Here is a 20,104-nt window from a genome sequence, read left to right on the forward strand (position 1 = left end):
CTGGGTAACCCAACTCACCTTGTTCGTGACTTTTAAAATCAAGTCGGAAATCCTGAGCAAACATCCCATGATGGAATAGCAGGTCATGCAAGATCTGAAGTTGTTTTATCATTTCCCCTTGCCCCCCACATTACCAAAGTAGGGACACAGCCTTTCAGTGAAGATACAAATCTTATGGAAATGAAGAGGATTAGTGGGTTAAGTATTGTGATTGTTATAGATAACATTGGCGATAACCATATTGTGTACTATTTGTCTCATCAATGACAAATCACATTCCTACACTCTTTTATCTGATCGTCACTAACATTTGGAAGCACTTGAAGACAAAACTTTTATCATTTTACAGACTGAGGTTATATAACTTGCCTGTGGTCACATAATAGGAGTTGTTCAAAATAAATCTCTGGTTCAGGTCCAGTTCAGATCTTCTAATGGCAAATCTTATAATCATTTCACTTCATAAACTAAATCCCTTAGGTCCAATCCTACATCTTCTAGATGTGTATTTACCACTGCTCTCAAGGGCTGTTTGACACTGTGTGGATAATTAAGTGCTACCCAACATCTCTACTGAGGAAATCCTGAGGGTGTCAGTTAATCAATCTCACACAGGAAAGATAATGTCCCAGTATCTTTATTGCAGAAGTATACTCGAAAATACAACAAAGGATCTTGCAGCTATTAAAATAAGCTTCTGATCTTTAGGGAAACTCTTAGCACACTAGAACTATCATCAAAAGTCCTTGAGACAAGTAACCCAGGAGTAGAATGGTTATGATTATACTTTACAAGCAAACTTAAAAAGATATCAGAAGCTGCTTTACTTGGTTCCCTGCTATGAAATGAAAACTGGGGAAAAATCTACTATAAAGCATTCTAGCCTGAGGCTGTGTACTAATATGCACTGTGGCAGACCAACTGCAGCCAAATATTTTCATTGGCAGTACGAAAATGAATGACTTTGCTGGATTCTGCTACCTGGGAACCACGTAAGACATACAATTTAAATTCTAATCGTGTGTAGTAAAAATCCTATGACGCTCATTCTGCAAAGGAGAACGGCAACCCTGGCAAGATTACAAGTTGGAAAATTGCATTCCCCTTGTGTAAATTTGTTCTTAAGCTTCATTCAGTAATAAGAATTATTTATTTTCTTATTCAACAGATAAGTGCCTTTTAAAACTAACCTATTAGGTTGAGCTATATGAAATTGCCAATATTTGACAATTTTTAGTCAATAAAAATGCAGTTTCCTATGGCTTAGATTAATATATGCCAAGGCATGAATAGAAATACTTGCAGAAATTTAAACTGTTCTAAACCTAACCTCAGCCCTAACTGGTTTGGCTCAGTGGATAGAGCATCGGCCTGCGGACTCAAGGGTCCCAAGTTCGATTCCGGTCAAGGGCATGTACTTTGGTTGTTACCCAGTGGGGAGTGTGCAGGAGGCAGCTGATGGATGTTTCTCTCTCTCTCATCGATGTTTCTAACTCTCTACTCTTCTCCCTTCCTCTCTGTAAAAAATCAATAAAATATATTTTTAAAAATAAATAAATAAACCTAACCTCACATGTACACATTATTTTAGCGAAACTATTAAAGGGAAATCAAGTCTCTTCACTGAAACAGCAATCCTAATATATAAAGAGCCAGGGTCTGTAACGTCCAAAATGACCGAACGGACAATTGAATGCCAGGCTGCGCGTGCAGCAGGCTCGGGTGGGCAGGGACTGGTGAGTGGGCTGAACTGCTGACCTCTTGGTCCCTCCTGTGCTGTGGGTACCACAGCAACCCAGCACTGACTGCCACCACCAAGGCGGGTGCAATGCATTTGGTTGAGGGGGCCCACCATCGCCCTGCAGGGGGAGGCCCAGGCCACTGGCCAGGGGGCTCCACGATGGCCCCAAAGAGGGAGGCCCAGGCTACCTGGCTGGCAGCGGTGGGTGGGGCCTCCCTCTGTGGGGTGATCAATAGTGGGGCTCCCAGACTGCGAGAGGGTGCAGGCCAGGCTGAAGGACCCCCACCCCCACGAGTGCACGAATTCCATGCACCGGGCCTCTGGTTATAAATATAATAATTTATACTAGTTATTTCGTGAAGGTCTTGCTTTACTGTGTTAATGATATTCACAAGCTAGAAAAGAGCATTTGACTGCATTTGTTTTTAATTTTTAGTGATGGAGAGAATATCTAATAGTCTTTTCATATGAATAATCAGGCATTACACCCATGTGGAAGCTGAAGGTATATTGGTTACTAGTCATAAGCCTGGGAACTGTGTTGCTCTACATGAACACATTCCAGTACCCTTATATATTCAGCATAGTCACTGGTAGATGTTAACTGGATCAGAAGTGACAGCTGCTGTCTTCATGGAGGCATTTCAAGTAATTTAAAACCTGGCAGCCACTTTCAGCAGCTATCCACTACTCTTTTAATTACCTTATTGAAAGGCTATTGGTGAACATCCTTAAAGATTACGTTAAGGAAGGGAAAAAAAACTTCTTTGATGCTTTTTTAAGAAAAATAAATTATAAGCCCATCTAGGGTGGCTAAGTGTTTGAGTGTCAAACTATGATCTAGGAAGTCATGGTTTGATTCCCAGTCAGGACACATGCCTGGGTTGATCCCCAGTGTGGGGCATGCAGGAGGAAGCCGATCATGATTCTCTCTCATCACTGATGTTTCTATCTCTCTCTCCCTCTCCCTTCCTCTCTCAAATCAATACAAATAGAAAAAAAATAGAAAAAAATATAAGAATGGTTTCATGTTGTTTTTCTTCTTATCTCTACATTTGTCCTTTTTATCATCAGATGAAAAACATTGTGCTCTTTTTTACAAATTTTTATGTTGCAACCATTTGTCTTATAACAAGATAAACATTTGTGTTGAATTAGCTTCAGTAGAGCAACTCCCACATTAATCACTACTAAGCAAATGCATTGCCCAAAATATAGGACATCAGAAATATGGCCCAGATATAGTCTTAGTTCACTAACAAATGATTTGATATTATGAATACATTTTATGGGTTTATATTTTATATGGCCATTGAGTAGTCCTCAACATTAGCTGTATTTTTCCATTAACAAATATTGAAAGACATTATATTTTGGGGGGATACGAGATTAAATAAATCAGGGAAAACATCTTGGAGTCTTGGACACGATGATAAAGACATGCTTAGCATAGAAAAGTGGAGGGAGGGAGAGAGTGAGAGAAAGAGAGAGAGAGAGAGAGAGAGAGAACACATTGGTAGTGACCTGTTTTGAGAACTGCATCATTGACACACAGAAAATCAATGCGGGAGGGAGTGATGGGAGATAGGGTGCCTGCATAGAAATTGCTTTGACTCACCATGATTACTTCAGCTACTGCATATCTGAGTAAATTGAATAGGGAGGCTGTTTTTATTGAGTTATAAAACAGTTTTAGAATGAGAAAATTGAATTTTAAGCTTACAACTAGGAAAAAAATTCCAAACACCAACCTGGCAGAAACATGTGACAGAAACAGATTTTAGGGGAGAATTCTTCTTTCCCTGTACAATAATTATGATTAAGTGCTGCTTAAAATAAAATAATAGGGCTGTTTATCAGGGTAAGGCATGAAAGCATTTGCTTTTGGGTTTCTTTTGCTTTAATTTATAATATTTATTATTTTGTAATTTTTTTTCCAACAAGCGTCACTTAATACAGAGTTCACTCTTTAGCATGATGGAACTGTTACCACAGTTGCAATGTTTTAGCCCCTCATTTTTTTTCTAGTGTTTTTATCAGTCTTTCCATTGAGAGGTAAACAGTGGAGAGAAAAGCCAAAGGCAAAGCAACCTGTTTTGTCAGCACTTCTGCTGTGTTGTCCAGGTGCTATGACATAGTCTCTACTATACTAGTTAGTCCCACTAAGCATCCGATGCTTGCTAACAAAGCTAAACTATTTACAGGGACTAAGTTCAATGTAGGCAAACAAACAAACAAACAAATAAACAAAAACACCTCTCTGAGTGCAGAAAGCATTTAAACTTGAACAGAAAATTGCAAGTGATGTTCTCAGGAAGCCAAATTATTAGGACAGTAGCAATATGTCCTAATTTGGAGGAACTGGTGTCTTGGCAACATAATGTGTTTACACCTATCTTGTTACCCAAAGAACCACTCTTAACATTAGCCAAGGCTCACGAGTGTCTCAGAGGCACCGCAGGGAGGGGAGGGGAGTTTAGGATGTGAGTCGTGCTCAGCCCAGCCCTAATTAATGTCCCGAATTAGGGCTGAGAGAAGAGATGGTTCAGGGCATTTTATTCCTATCCCTGGAAAAGCAGCACAGTTGGTGTCTAACTTTCCTTTCTGCAAATAGCACAGGTAATTTTTACCAAAAGAGGAAACAAAGGGAGAATGTGAAGAGCTGATATCATTGTTTCTGATGACATTAAAATTTGTTTTAAAATATTAAATACTATCTCCAGGTGTGTTAGTCTCTCTCTCTCTCTCTCTCTCTCTCTCTCTCTCTCTCTCTCGTATAAAGCATAAGGTCAATTCAAATGATATTGAAAGGTATAAAATAATTAGGTCAAGAGCAATCCGTAAAATATATGCCCAATGGAACAATATTTTGATATTCTGGCCTGGAATGAGGATTTGGGATTATTTTGAAAAATAACGTCACCATAACTCTGTCCAGAACTCACAGCTGCAGAAAGAGAAGTAAACAAGTGATGCTATTAGAAGACTGCAGGGTTAAAGAACAACCAAAGACTCAAACCTTAATGAGATTTTTGCTGGTTCCCAGTGATATGATTATAGCTCATACAATTCCCTGAAGGAAAACTACAAAAGGATGTTTCTAGAGCTAGGAATACAAATACCTTTTGCTTGTCTGTTTGTGTGTAAATCAGAAAACAAGAATTAAGATTAGGTAAAATATATTTTCTATATTTGCTTTTAAAAGTATCTGTATATTTTATATGCAGTTATTTAACATGAAATCTTTACCCACTGTCTTGTCATAGAATATTACATAGTTGAAAGATGCTGCTGTTTACTGGGCATTGCTAAAGGCTACTGAATTCCATGAGGTACTGGTTTTTGCATTCCCCCACTCCTCATTTTACATCCCACAGACATATGTGTAAGGTCTTCCATGCCAACAGCCAAATCAGATCACTCTTGCCGGGGACTTAGCTAGTTTGACCATCCTAATCAATGAACCAGCTAGCTTTCAAGTTTGTGACAGGAAGGTCGCACCTTAGAGTTTGCAGTGTTTGCATGTGTCATTCAGTTATGTGCTAGAGCTATACCAACCTCCCAGGAAAATCAAGGACAAAAAGGTAATCAATTATTTTGAATGCAAATTTAAACATTCACATAAGAATATTAAGGCAAAATATATTTGTATGACAATAATCATTATTTTGTTTATCTCACCTTTTGGGGTACCTAAGAGATTCCTACTTTTTCAGTCCAAAAGTAACATATAAGCAGAATGCTTCACGGGCCCCAGAATATTATCTTTCAGACAGTGCATTAGTTACTCAAGTCAGTAAACACTTAATTTTGCAATCCTATGCCATAAATAAGAGAGGACTTTCTAAAAAGCTGAGACATAACCAGTCTCTGGTAATTTAGCACAAAATCAAATTGGTGTTTCCACTTGGATTTCTCTTTTGAAATTATTTTCCAGTTTGGTTTTCTTTTGCCTCTGGCATTCTGGATGATCATTTTGCAGCATATGGCTAATTTTATGTTAACATCTGGAACTGAGATTTTTAAAAATTTGCCTGATGCATATAGAATACTTCTGTAAGACTTGTATTTTTCCCAGCTGCTGTTTATTCATTTCAAAGAGACATGGTTAAGTGAGTGTAACAACCTCTAAAATTCCTGAGGAAACACAAAGCATGTTTAATACAAAGTCCCGTCAGTCTGTTTTCTCTCCTACATGCTTTTCCCACGGCAGAAGTAGTTGAGTCTGTCTGGAAGGAAGAGCTTTGAATGGTAACAGGTGGTGTCGCTGAGCACATGGGCCTTTGAAACCAGGCTTGGTTTGGAACCTTGGTCTGGCAGTCGATAGCTATGTAACCTTGGACACCGCTTTGAAGTCCAGCTTTCTTATTTCAAATTGGAGAGGTCTAAATACATCTCCCAGCATTGATCATATTAAATGAGATGATTTATGTAGAACAGTTGGCTTAAGGTGGGAACTCAATAAATGGCAACTGCTATCATTTATTTCAGTGTATTCAGAATGCAACTAAGAATTTCTCTTCCTGACCTCATTGTATGCAACTAGCAGTTTGGTGATTTGTACACAGATTTTTAGAGATCTGACTGAATCTTGTCTTTGAAAAACTTGTCCTATGAGTGGAAGAAGAAGGAAGGAATCAAGCTGGCTAAAGACATTATACAGGAAACCAGAGAATATTTCCTTTCTGAGCTTCTATAGCACAGCGATGCAGTGTACTTGCAAAGTAATTTGAATTTTTTAAATTTATTTTTTAGAAATATGTTTTTATTGATTTCAGAAAGGAAGGAAGAGGGAGAGAGAGATAGAAACATCAATGATGAGAGAAAATCATTGATCAGCTGCTTCCTGCATACTTCTTACTGAGGATCGAAACCACAACCAGGGTATGTGCCCTGACCGGGAATCAAACTGTGACCTTCTGGTTCACAGGTCAACACTTGACCACTGAGTCACACCAGCCAGGCATAAATTGAACTTTTCCAGGGGTCCTCAAACTACGGCCCGCGGGCCACATGCGGCCCGCCGAGGACATTTATCCAGCCCACCGGGTGCCACTGTCTGTCCTGCTTAGTAGCCGACTCGTCCCGGGCCCGCAGTGCGCATAGAAATTTGTTCATAGTTTTTTTTTTAAACTATAGTCCGGCCCTCCAACGGTCTGAGGGACAGTGAACTGGCCCCCTGTTTAAAAAGTTTGAGGACCCCTGTAAACAATGCTTTAGAATTTGCACACTAAGTTAATATCTTTAAGTCCTAGCTATTGTGTTGGCAAGGATAATAGTCCTACATTTTTTATTATGAATGAAATGTTATTCATAATGTTTAGGAATTTCTTGGAGTCCATTGTTTTTATGTTGTTGACTGATTCACCAGTCTTGACTCTAAATGATTTTTATTCATTCTCACTTCAAAATTATTCACCTTCAATGATGAAATTTTACAATATTGAGTTAGAAGAATGTACTAAAGGTTTTGAAAACAGCTCTAATTATTTCCAAACTCTCTTGCATGTTGAGATAAGTGTAAAACTAAGGCAATTAATGTAAAGGGTTTTTCATGTATTTAGTTGTATGTTTTTGATATCTTTGTTAAAAAAATAGAGTTTCATTTTATATTCACCAATTAAAAGGTATTTTTCAAAGGAACATGAGTTAGAGTTTCAGATGAATGATTTTAAGTACATGGATTTTGCACATTGATTCTGAAAACCCAATAATTTTCTTAAATATATTCTTTATTGAGCTCTTCTTACCTTAACAAAATTGAGGGTTTGAAGCTTGTCTAGTTTTTTTTTCTTTCCCCTAAACTTAGCAAGATTTGTGATCAATAATACTAGATGAGTGAATGAACGAAGAGATGATAAAATGAATGAATTTATTACCATTTTTTAAAGAGATATCCTTTTTTATACCTCCAATTATTTCCTAGAAAATTGTCAAATGCAGTACATAAAAATCATATAAAATTGACAAAAACATGAAAATTCAACTGAACAAAAAAAAGAATTAAAGAAATGAGCACATTTACTGCTCATCTGGAATGAGTTAGTTATTTTAGTTGAACTCTTATTTTATTTCAAAAATTTCAGACAATAGGGGCAAAAAAGGAAAATGTTAAATTATGTAGTTTCCTTGTCTGACAAAAAAGAGCTTCCAAATTTTTAAGACAAACTTTTTCTTGGCAATGGATTCTAGAGAAAAATTTAATGCAGTCCTTATGTAAAGACTTCAGATAGCAAAAAGTACAAGATTTTCAAGCTTAACTACTATAGAGGACAATATCACTTGTTTATTTCTACCTCATAAGAAAGCTAAGGTTATAAACTTCAAATTTTTACTCAATAATTATATATGTGTCTTTGGGAAACTAAAATAATATGATTCAGTCTCATAATTTTGTAACAGTCTACTTAACCCAGGAAGGAGCCCTGGGGATGGATGTGTGGTATGCCTTGATGTTACTTGATGCTACTCTCAAATGTCAAAGGCATAGGCAAATCCTTATGTTTGAATTACTTGGGGAGCACTTAAACATTAATATTTTTTGTTGTTGGGTAGTCATCTGTGTGATCAACATAGAATATGTACTACTAACCAAATGGAGAGCTAGCCTACTGCCACACAAAAGTGTATTATCAGATGACCTGTGATTAGAACCAATATATTTTTCCCAACTTACAATTTGAGTTATAACTAACATTTATTGATCTCTTGCAATAAGCCAGATGTCATTGTAAGTGCTTTGCATTTGTTAACTCATCAAACTTTCACAATAACCTCATGCAGTGGACACTATTTTTGTTCCCAATTTACAGATGAGGAAACTGCTGGGCAATATTAGCCCAAAGTGATACAGCTAGTGATTGAAACAGACAGTATTTGAACCCAGGCTGATGCAGTAGCCTATGTGCTTAGCACATCATGAACTTGCCCTCAAGCTCCCCATGAATTTGTATTAACATGTGGCTTTACAGATTGAATATTTTAAACTCTTTCATATAATATGGAGGGAATATTGATATGAACAATGTTGAGGGGAATAATAAATAAAATTTGCTAGCCTTAACCTTGAAAGAACATCAATGTGACTTCCTGCCAAGTATCTGATTATGAAGAGAATTGCATTGTGATAGCAGGCTAAGAGGAAGAAAGTAAAAAAATGTATCCTGAAGTAGTCCAATGAATGGATTAACCTATTTCAGGGCATCAGGTTGGAGAACAGTGCTCATCTTATAGACCTGGTCTAATGGAATGTGCACTGGATTTGAAGTAAGAATAAAAAACAGAGTTTTATACCCAGCCCTACCACTCTTAGTCTCTGTAACCTCCTAGTGTTTCCTTTTCATGGGATCTTTGATGAGTCCTCTTAGAAGCTCTATTTTCTTAATAAATTGGTTTAAGGTTTCTGTTTTATCTACCTTCCAGGTTTATTGTGAGACCAAATAAAATACCATGTGAGCATATACTGTAGATTCTAAAGCTATCTACAAATATACAGTATCCACACATACTTACCATAGGGAAAAGACATGTGTCCAATTAATGCACAAATTATACCAAACTATTTTGATGCATTCCAAAATATCACAACGACATTTAAATATACAAAAATCCATTCTCTTTCTTTTTCTCAATCCTTAAGAATCTCTATATAAGAGCGGTAACATGGACACAGTAAAGTAGGTTGAAAATTGAGTTTTAAATGTTTTGGGATTTCTGAGCACAATTAGTAAAAAACCCATAATGTAACCATTTGTAAAATCTTTGAAATTTATCATTAAAAAGAAAAGTCAAGTCCAAGTGAAATAAAACAGATAAGTTTTGCTTTGTGGAACACCGACATACAGAAAAATTATCATGACTAGACTAATACATTTCTGGATTTACAGTATATAATGAGGATCATTCTGACTTAAAAATGTATAATTATTTTGTAACTAAAAATACTATGGGATTTCAGATTCAAAACTCAAGAAAAGTGAAATAGTTTTACAATGTTTACTTAAATATACTATGATTATTATGCCATAAAGTATCTGGATTTTAAATATGACCTTTATGGCCTGAGAAGTCAGACCTTTCTTTCACAGATGACTTCCTTTTTGTTGCCAGTGCTATTTTGTTTAAAGGCCTATTTATCCTCCATTAAGTGATCTTTCTAAAGCTTTTCAGCATGTCTCTTCCAATTGCATTAAAATATATTTAAGGAAATTAGTATCCTCAAGAGTTGGCATAGTCTTTTGCTATTGCATTTGCTATGATTTTGTGTGAAGGCAAAATATATACGAAAATCTAGAAGTGAGCACTCCAGATAATTCCAAATGCACCTAATGTCTTCTCATGCGGCTCTCTTATTGCCTTTAATAAAAAATAGCTTCTGAATGGCAAGGGTATTTTAAGACACATGAATCAGTATGCCCCTTCAGCTGGATTTCTCAAGGAGACTTTTCAAATGCAGAAATGATTAACAGTATCTGAAGCGAAACTGCAGGCTGTGTGGTGTGGTCATAGTGGGTGGGAATGCCTGTTAGTCTGGCCCCTGCTGTGTGCAAGACAGACACCGCCTTCCCCATTGTCCCTCATCCATGGTGGGCCTGGAGTGGATTTTCAGAAATTACTACCTACAGAGCACTTATAAAAGCTAATGAATCATCTTCTTCACTGTGTTTCTTACATTTTTTTGGAAGTCTACTAGGCTGTAAATTGGGAGATTTACCAATTTAATAAAAAAAATAAAAAATAAACTATTTCTTTGAAGAGCTCAGAGTCTTCTGCAATTGCACTTCCAATTTTTATTTCAAACCCTGTTGATGCTATTGTTTATCATGTAATTTTACTTAACTTGAATATTTTAATTTAGCACAAGTCGCTCTGTCGATTAACAACTTTTCATTCTAGTTATATCTTCTATGTATATTTAGTGGTGTGTCTGCTATTCCAAAGATCTCCTTGAACATTATACACATTAGAACTGGCAGAGCCTCTTGACACCTAGAGTAAAAGCTGGAAGCTCTGGAAGGAGGTGCTAATAAATAACCTGAAATCCGGAAATTGTATGCTTTGAAAAACAAAATCATCCTGTTAGTGAAGCTAGACTAAACTTCCTAATACCATTATTAATCAGTTTTAAAAAGATATATTCTGAAAACTATGGGAAAGGCTGCTGTAGATCAAAGAAATTATTAGGCAGCAGCAAATTGTAAACAATATATTTTGAAATTATAATTAAAATTATCCAGAGTCAATTTTCTAAGACATTGAACTATTAAATATTTTTGAGTTACCTAAAATCTCAAATTGCCCCTGAGGTAATCACTTCAGTTGAAATAAAGTTATCTTATCTGCTGCTTCACATGAAAAAAATCGGCGTGAGAAAAAAAATAAATTTGTGAATATTATTATTATTATGTTTATTGAAAAATTATGGTTAACCTTCAAAATCATGTGCAAAAGATCACTGTTTTAGGCTTTCCTTAAGACTTATAATAAGTAGAACTTACAGGTCCCTAACCCTATTAATCTTTCTTTTAGTATGTATCTAAATGCCCTATGAAAAATTTAAAATTCTATGTAAATCTTTCATCATGTTATCGATGGTAGTAGAGTTCTTCTGGTACCAAGAGGAAAAAGAATGTCCTGAGGGTCCCACAGGAGGATGGGTTTCGTTAAAAGCTTTAACTGATGGTGTAAAATTAAGGGGGTTCCCCTCAAAGGTCCCATCTCTGTCCATCTTGCCATGGAAGAAGTCCATTGTCTTCAGTAGCACCAGAATTAAGGCCACTGCCAGAGTTTCTGCTTCAGTCCAGTCCAGCATCTGGCTAGCTTAGCTTGTGTTCCCAGCTGCTGTCCATTGTGTGTGGGGTCCACATGGCCATGGGCCGTGTGGCTGCTTAAGGCCACGTGGCTATTGAGGGAGAATAGGCGAGGGCACCAGTGAGTGCAGGTCACAAGAGCAAGAGGGAACAAGAGTGAATAAAAGCCAGAAAGCTTCTTTGTCTGGGGTTTTACTAAACAGGAGCTTAAACAATTATCTTTTCAAGATTCTGCACACTTCTGATGGGGTCCACCCCCTAGCTAATACAGTGCTCCCCAGGCTAGACTTGCAGGCAAGCACCTTCCCTGCCCCATCTTGATTTCCACTGTGCTTGTGTCTATCGCCCCCCAACAACCTAGTACCAGATGGGAGAAAGGGGGAGTGTTAATCCTCTTGGAGGAAGAATGTTGTGTGAAGCTATAGCTTCCTGGTGAAGCTTCCCAGGTGACCATACTTACATTGTCTGACTCCTTTTTGCTCCCTTTTATTAATATTAACTAACTAGTTATGATGATAACAATATCAATTGATGATTTATACCTGGTTAACAGAATATTTTTCTAACCACACTGATGCAATCAATGTTTATAATGTTTTTGGAAAAAAATCATATATCAGAATTTTTTCCTTTTTTGTCAGATATGCCTGCCTGAGAGAGCACCACCGTAGACTTCTGTGTTTCCCATAGGCAACTGAATTTCACTGTGGGGAGCTTCAGGGTGTAAATGTGCTCATAATCACAAACGCAGCCTTATTAATACATGTGGTCCAAAGTGAAACACTCAGGGAAATATGACCCAGAATGCCCTCATGCTAATTCTTTGCTTCACACCTTTGGAAGTCTTTGGGAGGTTCTATAAGCGCTATATAGAACATGGGAAGTCAGGATTGTATATGAAGTTTATCACCTAATTTTTCCCTAATGGTATTTCCCAAATAGTTGTGTGAATATCTGTAACTTGTGTTGTGATCGAACCATCTCCATGTTTGCCAGACAGGATGTGTGCCCAGCAATTGTCTGAGGCAGAGAGCATCTCCTGGGGTGGCATGCTCCAGCTCACTCCATAGCTCCACCATGCACCTGTACTGGTGGACTTGAATCCCTGGCTCTGCCACTTGCTACTTGCTGCCTCCTGTGCAAGGTCTTTGACCGCTCTGTTCCTGTTTCTCCATCTGCAAAAAAATGGGGATTAGAGTAATACCTTGCTAACACTGAGAATTAAATTAGAGAAACATAAATTATAAAATCAGCATATAAATGCCCATTTTAAAATTATTACAACTTAAAACCACCTATGCCGGGATTCTTGTCCCAGCATGAAGAAGGATTCAGCAATCTGGAGAAAGGCTGTGCATAGATTAAGTAGGATTCCAATGATGAAAGATAATTTTGAAAGGCATTGGGGGTCAGAGGAGCTTCAGCTAAAAGAGCTAAAGGTCCAGTTTTTAGTTCTTAGTTTCCTTTTGTCTCAGGACCCTGTGCTTTTTATTAACACAAATAATCTTAAGACAAGGTGGAGATAATACACTTCAAAGGGTAGGGTTTCGTACAGAAGCATTGTCAGATTGGGGACTAGCCTAGAGCTGTTCAGGTGTTTGGCCAACAGGAGGCAATAACATGTAGATTAAGATGCCCTGAGCTGTCTGGCAGCAAGCAATCATCCTATTCAGGTGTGGGGGAAGTGCCTTCCAGCCGTTCCAACAGGTAATTACATATGTGACTCAGCCCTTGTCGAGCCCCCAAGTTTCATCAACCTTTTGATAAAACTCTTGTAATTATGACATGCTGGAATTGGCTTCCTGCACATGTAATTCATGTGTGTGTGTGTGTGTGTGTGTGTGTGTGTGTGTGTGTGTGTGTGTGTTCTTGAAATAATAGTTACATTTTGGTTAATAGATCAGATCCAAAAGCCTAGGACTACGTTCAGATGACAAACCATGGCCAATTTTGAAACCATTGATCATCTTTGTTCCAGACTATCATTTCCAGGCTGTTTCTAGAGTGAACAGTATTGCAAAGTAGAAATAGCGTCTGCCTGTGAAGCAACAGCAAGTTTGCTTACAGCCTTGGAAGATATAGATGGTGTCTTCCTCCAAAGCAGGGGACAAGCATGCTTACTACCCAGTGTAAAAGATTCGGGTTCCTCACACACAGGGATCCTCATCTCACACTGGAGTCAGGTGCCAGCTGGCCCTCGTGTCTCTCTGTGGAAGTGAAGCTCAGAGATCGGCACCAAATATCCTGATGCTCATGCTGCCTCCTGAGTTACTGTGAGTAACCAGTCCTTTTGCCCTGTTGGAGCAGTCTCATATATTCTGCCAACATCTAAAACACTGTGTCAGTCTAAGCTTGTTATATTAGAAAGAAGGTAAAATCTAAAATCTCAGACCGTTCATAGTCTTTTAAAAAAAACCCACACAGCTATATTAACATGTATTTCATATACCACAAACATTTCAAAAATTTAAAGTTTACAGTTTAGTTGTATTTAGTATATTCCCAGGGTTGTGCAGTCATCATTACAATGTAAATTTTAGAACATTTTCAACAACCCCTTTACACAGTATCAGTCATTCTTCATTCTTATCCCCTCCCAGCCCGACCCCCCCCCCTGCCCCCCAACCTCACAGCTGTGGTGGGTTGGTGTCAGAGCATAGAAAGGGAAGGTGGAGGCAAGAGAGCAGTTAAGGGGCTTTTAGAGTATTTCAGGGGATAAATGAGAGTGAGTGGCTTAGACCACAGTGGAAGCTGTGAAGGTGATGAGAAGACATATAAGTAGAGCCAATAGGATTTCCTGACCAATTGGATCTGCTAGGAGCATTTGCTGATGCATTTTCCTTGAGGTGTGAGAGAATGAGATGAGTGAAGTATGAGTATACATTTTTTTCGGCCTGAGCAATTGGAAGGATTGAGTTGCCATTGAGTTAGAGAAGCCTGTGGGTGTAGCAAGTTTAGACAGAGACAAACAGGAGTTCAATTTTAAATATGTTAAGTTTGAAATGTTTATTGGCCATCTTAGTGAGATTGAATAGAGGGTATATCGTATTTTAGGGTTCAGATGAAAAATACTGCTTAAAGACATGAATTAGAAAAATTAAAGCCATAAGACTGCCTGAGCTCACCCAGGAAGTACATAAAGACCAATAAAGAGAAACAGTCCTAGAACTGAGCCCGGAGATACCTCAACCTTTCAAAGTTAGATGAGGTAAAACCAGCAAAATCAAAGTCAGTTTTGAACAGAGAGATTTCTGGCAAGAACATTGCAAGCCTTATATATTCTCATTGGGAAATGTGCACTCAGACCTTGATGTGATTTATATAATAAGCAACTAACTGTGTGCTAATTTTGTTGATTCCTATAAAAACTAAAATGTTATTAAATAGTCAATGTCAAGGGAGGAGGCTCCAGGCTTATAAAGAAGGACTTGACCAGAGTTTTCCAGGAAAGGCATGGAGAAACCTAAGCTTGGCTGTACATTAAACAAAAGCAAATGAATTGGCATATAAGTTTTATGTTCCTTAACATTCACGTTCCAAATTCTCATATCAGATCTTACACATCAACATAGCATATATTTAAGTGTATTTCAAATTTGATCTTATAGGACATTCTTGAAATAAGTTATGAAGGATAAACTCTGAATTTAAAGACTTGCTCTGAAAACTATTATGATATAAATTATATAATTAGATTTTTTATTCTGACTTTTATTCGTACTGGTAAACTTTGAAAGTTTAGAAGTATGACATTTATTTTTAAGTACAATTTCGCTTACAATATTTTAAAAGTCTTGCCAATAAAATAGTACATATTGAGAAAAATAATGAAGCAACCACCACACCATTCATATTATATTCCTCTCCACTTTAATGGGCCAGAAGTCAAGAAATATTTTTTTTTATGTCAAACTAAGGTGCTGTCTTACATGACACCAAACCTCTGGGTGAAACTGAAAAGTATAGTGTGTTATCAATGTTGATTATTATTTGGATATTTAATGTCATCAAAAGGATAAATCATAATTGGCTTTTCAATTTATTAAACATGTTCATTGAAACACAAACACAATCGATTTCACAACTGGAACATGTAGATGATCCATAGTTGTTCTGCTTCTCAAAGTTAAAGACAAACAAAATCTATTAACATAATCCCTTCAATGGTGTGTAAAGATAAGGTACATTACTTTATAATTATGAGAATTTACACTAAAATTATAATGTGTTGAAATTTACTTAACTTGTGTTTTAATGATCTAATGATTGAAAACAACAGCAGTCAGAATTACAAATTATATTTAGGATTCAAGCATATTATTTTATAGTTTTTTAAAATATGTCCTTTTTTATAAGTGATATTGACATAGTGAATGATTGTCTTCAGTGGATAAAAGGATTTAACTTTATAATGAGTGAAAAGATTCTTAAAGTAATTTATCTTTGGCTACCAGTTCCCCTCTCAAATATTTAATATGCCCCGATATCATCTTGTAATTGATTCTTAAGGAATACTGAAGCTTAAAGGAGACTTGGATAAAGTGGGTGGGCAAGCTCTGCTATCTGTACCTGCCTCTGTTTCCAGCTTGAATTTTTCTATTTATATTCTGATCTTTAATTTTCATGACCACTTTTTCCCCAAAACATTTTTTTTAAATAGTCTTCCTCCTACCACTTAAGAACATTTCAGGAATAATGAAAAAACACAAAGAATATTAAAAAGGTGGAAGAAAAGGCAATATTGTTCTCTCTACTCAGAGTACCCCAGAATAATGACTATGAAAAGGCACACTCATGTGGATGTGTAAACTGTGGAATGCTTGTTATAAAATTGCTCACTAGTTGACATGCTTATTTATATTTTTACGTAGAGAAGACAACATTGTGGGCGGTATACTAGTATGTGTATTCTGTACATATTGTAAAAATTTATGATGACGATGTTTATGCCATTAGAGAATGTTTTCCTTTCTCTTTATCAGTACCATCATGTTTTTTAAATATACCACTGGAAGAAATAGGAATATATAGATGTGAGGGAAGAGATTCAGGTAAAAATAAGGCAGTGAGTAAAAATTGAGAATAATTTAAATTTTATTTTAAAAAAATAACATAGGTTGGAGACCCAATAAAGGGATTTTAGAGAAGCAGGGGTATAGATATAGCCATTAAGAAAAAGGATTATTTCAGCTAAAGTGCACTACTGGAGGATAAGAAGGTCATGAGATAGACCAGTGAAAGTGCTTACTTATGATAGGGAAGAAAGGGTTAGGAACAGAAAACACGATATAGTATCAGGAATGAAGTTAAAGAAGGGGCTGAATATTGATCAGATTTTCAGAAAAACAAACAAACCCCAGTCCATACTAATGCTAGACATTGGCCTTAGAGTTCTTAAAACCAACTTTCTAAGGATGTACCCCTGTTCAGTGTGTATAACGGTGGGTTTTTGGAACATGGCTATTGTGGTCTTTGGCCCTGTGCTATCACAGGGTGAAATGAGTGGGTTAAAAATGTACATCATCTTTACATGTAGGTCATACGCCCATGGGGATGCCTATAAGTAGGATTTCAGAAACTCTTTCTTGTCTTTCTCAAAAGACTGCTATACCTAGCTATCTAATAGGGAACCCCCCCTTATTGAGTCTGTGTCTTTAATTAGCACCATATCAGACTGAAAGATGCAGAAGACAGCAGGATGCTGATAGTGGTATGACATGAGAGGCCTAGAGAAAAACTACAGGGGAACATAAGATGAGAGAGAAAAGGTGATTTTAGAAATTAGAGAGATTGGAAACATTGCATTCTGGCCAGTAAATATTCACTGGACTTACAGTGTACCTTTTTTTTTTTTTTTTTCAAGGAAACAAGTTCACAGCTACTATAAAAGCATAGATACTAGTAATCACAACATATGCTTTAAAAACATTTTATAGGTGTTATTATTATAAACTGTTTCAAAATAGACATTATTGTTAGCATCTTATTTTTAAAATAAATACCGTGAGAGGGAAGAAGAAATGAAACAGTTTTGTTGCCATTTCTCATTGGAATCAGTTTAAAATGAAAACAAACCAACCAAAAAACTCTTAAGCCCAACAGCAACATTCATAGCAATTTTCCTAATTTAACTCCTTTTCTTTTTGCTAAGGAGGAACAGTTGTATTTTTGTCATTAATGAAAAAGGGAACAGTGCCTAAACAGCCCATTATAAATTCTTCTGGGAAAGCATATTACAAATAATTGAAAACAAACCTGATTCTGTGAACTTGGCAGCAAATGTATAACAGCAAGCAATTTAGCCCTGGCCCCTGGATGACTGATTAAATGTTTTATTTCCTTTACCTTTCATTCACGCTGTGTTTGTCAAGAGGAAAGGGAAAGGGGAATGTGGGTAAACAAAATCCACTTTAGACAAGTAACTTACGATAATGATCAATGACTTCCAATCAGCTGCTTATTTATTTTCCCCAAGTTTTCATGTTTCTAAATATTTGTTATGTGCATGGGTGCCTGCAGAAAATGAGGCCTTGAATCTCAGCCTGTCCCTCACCTCCCCAACCCCCGCCAGCTAATCAACAACACAAGCTGTATCTGAGCTTCTTTGAGGGCACGGCCCTGCAGCTTCCTGTGGTCAGTTACTAGTGTGAGTCCAGCAAAGGAGCAAGAACACTGTGTACTCAGTAAATCGACAGAAATCATCATCTTCTGTGGTGTGGGAGGAGAGGTCCCTTGGTGCACTCTGATTCTTTGAAGCAACTAGAGATCGGCTGGTGCCGTACAGATGTCAGGGGTGTGTAGAGCTAACATCCTACAAACCTAATAAATAAATGATTATGATCCAACTCTGTACTGAAGAATGCAGGAAGCTGAACTTAGAATACTATTCACGTGGATCACATTTACTATTGTCACATAAACCATGTGAAATTAACCCTGAACCTCAAGGAAACACTTCCTTGAAACTTTGATATTTTAAATGTTATTTAGCCATCAGTGTATGTCAAGTGAGACATGGTTGCAAGCCTGGTGACTCAAAAGAAAAAAAAAATTCTAAGTATGAAGTTAGATTTACAGCTAGCCCCATCCCACACCACATTCTTTTTTTAAATTAAATTTATGGGGTGACATTATTTAATAAAATTATACAGGTTTCAAGTGTACAAATGTATAATACAAACTACTGTCCAGATGTCAGTTCTACAACATCCTCTTCCTGCAGCCTTGCGTTAGCATTTGGTCACTTACTCTGTCCTTTAGTCCCAAAGACTGTCATGTCAGGGAATTGGAATATAGACCATCCCCAGAGCAACAGCCCCAACACAGAGCTGGAGGGCTCTTGAGCTAGGAACTCCTCTGATCTTTGCATTTCTTAATTGCTTTCTGAAAATGAACATGAATTAGAAGGTAAAATCCAGGCACAGGTCCTTCTTTCCTGATGCAGAGTCTACCACTGATGTTTAACCTTCAAAACATTTCCAGAATCACCTCCCCATTGTGGATGGGAACTTTGTCACTGCTACTTCTGTCTTCCGAGGCTGTCCAGGTTGGTAAGAGGTAACTATTGTATAGGCTGCAGCGCATCTTGCTCAGCAGGGAAACACACAACCATTGGTAATAGTTTCCTTGCTCTCTCAAGAGTAACAATAACAGCAACTAACCCAGTATTTTTCCTGTGTGCTAGGCATTATTTATTCAATTCATGTGAATTATTTCTTTTAATCCAGCAAATGGCATGATAAGATAAGTATTATTATTAGTTGTCTTTTACAGAGGAGACTGAGGCATGGAGAGATGAAGTAAAGTGCTAAATTCACACAAACAGTAAGAGGCAGAATTTGAACCCGGGTAGTCTGTCTCTAACATGTATGATCTTAAACTGTAATTAACAAGTACACACATACATGCACACAATTGTATAAAGCAACAGGCACAGGATAAGCCAAAATTAGAAAAGCATATGTGAATGAACATCTTTGCAGTCTTATACACACACAGACCCATTGCTACTCAGATTTATGAACCTACTGAAATGGAAATTCCTCAGTTATGGAAATATAAAATTTTGTTCTCTAAAAAACCCACATTTTTATTTATTGATTTATTCTTTGTACAATGAAAAAAAATCGTAAGTTCAGAGAGGTAAGATCTATAGTTTGCTTTTACAAAACTAGGTTAGAGGCTGTATTTACAGTAATGGAACACATGATTTCACTTGAAAGCATAGAAACTTGATCAACCTTAGATGTACAATTCCACTCTAAAGATGAAATGAAATAGAGCAGGATAGATAAGAATGAAAAAAGTTAGAGGTGACTGGAGGACAAGTAAAGGTATCGAAGGAGATACCAAAAAATTATAACATAAAAGAAAAAAAGAGTGAAAGGTGGCAAAAGAAGGGAAAGAGCAGAGAATGAGGCTGACCTTATATTGGTGAGAGTAGGGAGTCAGTAGACACCTGCCAAAAGGTAGGGTTATGTGGGTATTCAGCATGGGGAATCTAGTTTGCATACACATATGTTTGGGATATTAGAAATGCAGGTAGCCCATGAAC

The 20,104-nt window shown here is 37.1% G+C and overlaps 1 protein-coding gene across 2 annotated transcripts in view; it reads left to right on the forward strand.

Annotated features, from left to right (window-relative positions):
- LAMA2 (laminin subunit alpha 2) overlaps positions 1-20,104 on the forward strand; it is a 519,987-nt gene that overhangs the window by 170,462 nt on the left and 329,421 nt on the right. The gene's annotated exons all lie outside the window — the stretch shown is intronic.

The sequence above is a fragment of the Plecotus auritus genome (genome assembly GCF_963455305.1).
Source record: "Plecotus auritus genome assembly, chromosome: 4".
Classification (NCBI taxonomy): Eukaryota; Metazoa; Chordata; class Mammalia; order Chiroptera; family Vespertilionidae; genus Plecotus; species Plecotus auritus.